The sequence below is a fragment of the Oratosquilla oratoria genome, chromosome 7, assembly GCF_046742065.1.
Source record: "Oratosquilla oratoria isolate Oo_2021 chromosome 7, ASM4674206v1, whole genome shotgun sequence".
Taxonomy (NCBI): domain Eukaryota; kingdom Metazoa; phylum Arthropoda; class Malacostraca; order Stomatopoda; family Squillidae; genus Oratosquilla; species Oratosquilla oratoria.
The window spans coordinates 60,526,738-60,530,387 of record NC_134783.1 but is presented as its reverse complement, the minus strand read 5'-3'; positions in this window follow the sequence as shown (position 1 = coordinate 60,530,387).

The following is a 3,650-nucleotide window of genomic DNA, read 5'->3' as shown; positions in this document are numbered from 1 at the left end:
AGAAAAATGATTAGATATCCTTAAACACGTGTTGAGTTATTTTGTTATATAGAAAAGACGATGAATTTTGAACGTTGTTTTCATATTAACACTGAGCGAAACATTCCGAGAAAACCTAGAGAAAAACCTTTTAAAATATAGAAAAGACGATGAATTATGAAAGTGTTCATATTGACACTGAACGAAACATTCTGAGAAAACCCTCAAACAAGTGGAGAGAAAAAGGCATTAAAGACATAGAAAAGATGATTTTTTACATTGAACTTCATATTAACACTGAACGAAACATTCTGAGAAAATCCGTAGAAAATATGAAAAATACTCGTATAGAAAATACGATAATTTTTGACAATTATGTTCATTTTAATACTAAACGAAACATTCTGATAATTGTGTTCATATTAACACTGAACGAAACATTCTGAGAAAATCCTTAAACACGTGGAGAGAAATATGTTAAAAAAAGAAAATACAGTGAAATTTGACAAAACATTCTGAGAAAACAGAGAAAATCTCTTTGATATATAGAAAAGACGATGAATACTGAAGTGTTCATATTAACACTGAACGAAACAATCTGAAAATATCCTTAAACACTGCTTTAAAGATGTAGAAAAGATGATTGTTGACAATTGTGTTCATATTAACTCTGTGCGAAACATTCTGAAAATATCCTTGAGCACTTGTAGAGAAAATATGAAAAATACTCGAATAGATAATTTGATAGTTTTTGACAATTATGTTCATTTCAACACTGAGCGAAACATTCTGACAATTGTGTTCATTTTACCACTGAACGAAACATTCTAAGAAAATTCTTAAACACGTGGAGAGAAAAATGTTTTAAAGATATAGAAAATACGATGAATTTTGACAATTGCACTGAGCGAAACATTTTGAGAAGATCCTTAAACACGTGTTATTTTTATATAGAAAAGACGATGAATTTTCATTTTTTTCATATTAACACTGAGCGAAACATTCTGAGAAACAATGAAATTTGACAAAACATTCTGAGAAAACAGAGAAAATCTTTTTGATATATAGAAAAGACGATGAATACTGAAGTGTTCATATGAGCACTGAACGAAACAATCTGAAAATATCTTTAAACACTGCTTTAAAGATGTAGAAAAGATTATTGTTGACAATTGTGTTCATATCAACACTGAGCGAAACATTCTGAAAATATCCTTAAGCACTTGTAGAGAAAATATGAAAAATACTCGAATAGTTTTTGATAGTTTTTGATAGTTTTTGACAATTACGTTCATTTCAACACTGAGCGAAACATTATGATAATTGTGTTCATTTTACCAATGAACGAAACATTCTGAGAAAATTCTTAAACACGTGGAGAGAAAAAGTTTTAAAGATATAGAAAATACGATGAATTTTGACAATTGTGTTCATATTAACACTGAGCGAAACATTCTGAGAAAATCCTTAAACACGTGTAGAGATTTTTTTAATATAGAAAAGACGATGAATTTTGAAAATTGTTTTCATATTAACACTGAGCGAAACATTCTGAGAAAACCTAGAGTAAAACCTTAAAGAATATAGAAAAGACGATGAATTTTGAAAAGTGTTCATACTGACACTGAACGAAACATTCTGACAAAACCCTTAAACACATGGAGAGAAAAATGCATTAAAGACATAGAAAAGATTACTTTTGACAATTACGTTCATATTAACACTGAGCGAAACATTCTGAGAAAATCCTTAAACACTTGTAGAGAAAATACGAAAAATACTCGTATAGAAAATACGATAGATTTTGACAATTATGTTCATTTTAATACTAAACGAAACATTCTGATAATTGTGTTCATATATACACTGAACGAAACATTCTGAGAAAATCTTTAAACACGTGGAGAAAAATGTTTTAAAAATATAGAAAATGCAATGAAATTTGACAAAACATTCTGAGAAAACAGAGAAAACCTTTTTAATGTATAGAAAAGACGATGAATTTTGAAGTGTTCATATTAACACTGAACGAAACATTCTGAGAAATCCCTTAAACACGTGGAGAGAAAACTGTTTTAAAGATATAGAAAAGATGATTGTTGACAAATGTGTTCACATTAACACTGAGCGAAATATTCTGAAAATATCCTTAAACACTTGTAGAGAAAATATGAAAAATACACGTATAGATAATAAGATAATTTTTGACAATAATGTTCATTATAACCCTGAGCGAAACATTCTGACAATTGTGTTCATATTAACACTGAAGGAAACATTTTGAGAAAATTCTTAAACACGTGGTGATATATATTTTTAAGATATAGAAAATACGATGAATTTTGACTATTGTTTTTATATTAACACTGAGCGAAACATTCTGAGAAACTCCTTAAACTGGTGTAGAGATTTTTTCTAATATAGAAAAGACAATGAATTTTGACAACTTTCATATTAACACTGAGCGAAACATTCTGAGAAAACCTAGAGAAAAATATTCTAAAAATATAGAAAAGACGATGAATTTTGAAAAGTGTTCATATTAACACCGAATGAAATATTATGAGAAAACCCTTAAACACGTGGAGAGAAAAATGCTTTAAAGATGATTTTTGACAATCGTGTTAATATTAACACTGAGCGAAACATTCTGAGAAAACCCTGAAACACTTGTAGAGAAAATATTAGAAATACTCGTATAGAAAATACGATCAATTTGGACAATTATGTTCATTTTAACACTGAGCGAAACATTCTGACAATTGAGTTCATATTAATACTGAACGAAACGTTGAGAAAATCCTTAATCACATGGAGAGATTTTTTTAAATATAGAAAATACAATAAATGTTGGCAATTCTGTTCATATTAACACTGAGCGAAACATTCTGAGAAAATCCTTAAACACATGTAGATATTTTTTCTATATAGAAAAGACGATGAATTTTGATTTTTTCGTATTAACACTGAGCGAAACATTCTGAGAAAACCTAGAGAAAAACTTTTTAAAAATATAGAAAAGACGATGAATTCTGAAAAGTGTTCATAGTAACACTGAACGAAACATTCTGAGAAATCCATTAAACACGTGGAGAGAAAATTGCTTTAAAGACATAGAAAAGATGATTTTTTGACAATTGCGTTCATATGAACACTGAGCGAAACATTCTGAGGAAACATTTTTCAATCCCATGACGAATATTATTCTTTCGAAAAAATATATATAGAATATATTTTGATACAAATTATATGCTTACAAGTTTATGCTTTTTATATATATACTTCAATATAAAGACAATAAGATATCCTAAATTGGTAGTAGATACTATTACCTCCGATATCTAATAAACATACCAAGTACCTTTGTTCATTGTATAAGGAGACACTTTAGTAAACATTTCAGAATCCTTGTGAGGCGACATGAAGCATATTTGTAAACACTTCAGCCCCTATGCTAAACGTTCATTATATAACAAATAAAATGTATAATAGTGGTGCAAAAAGAATGTTGCATTTCAGTAATGATTCTTCGTTTCTGTTAGTATTATTGTCGACTGGAAAATTAGATAAATGGTGACCGACCGGTTTCGTCTGTTTGAGACATCTTCAAGGAATCTGTCAAATGTAGATTGGGAAATCTGGGCCTATGTGTTTTAGTTTCCTTTTTCTTA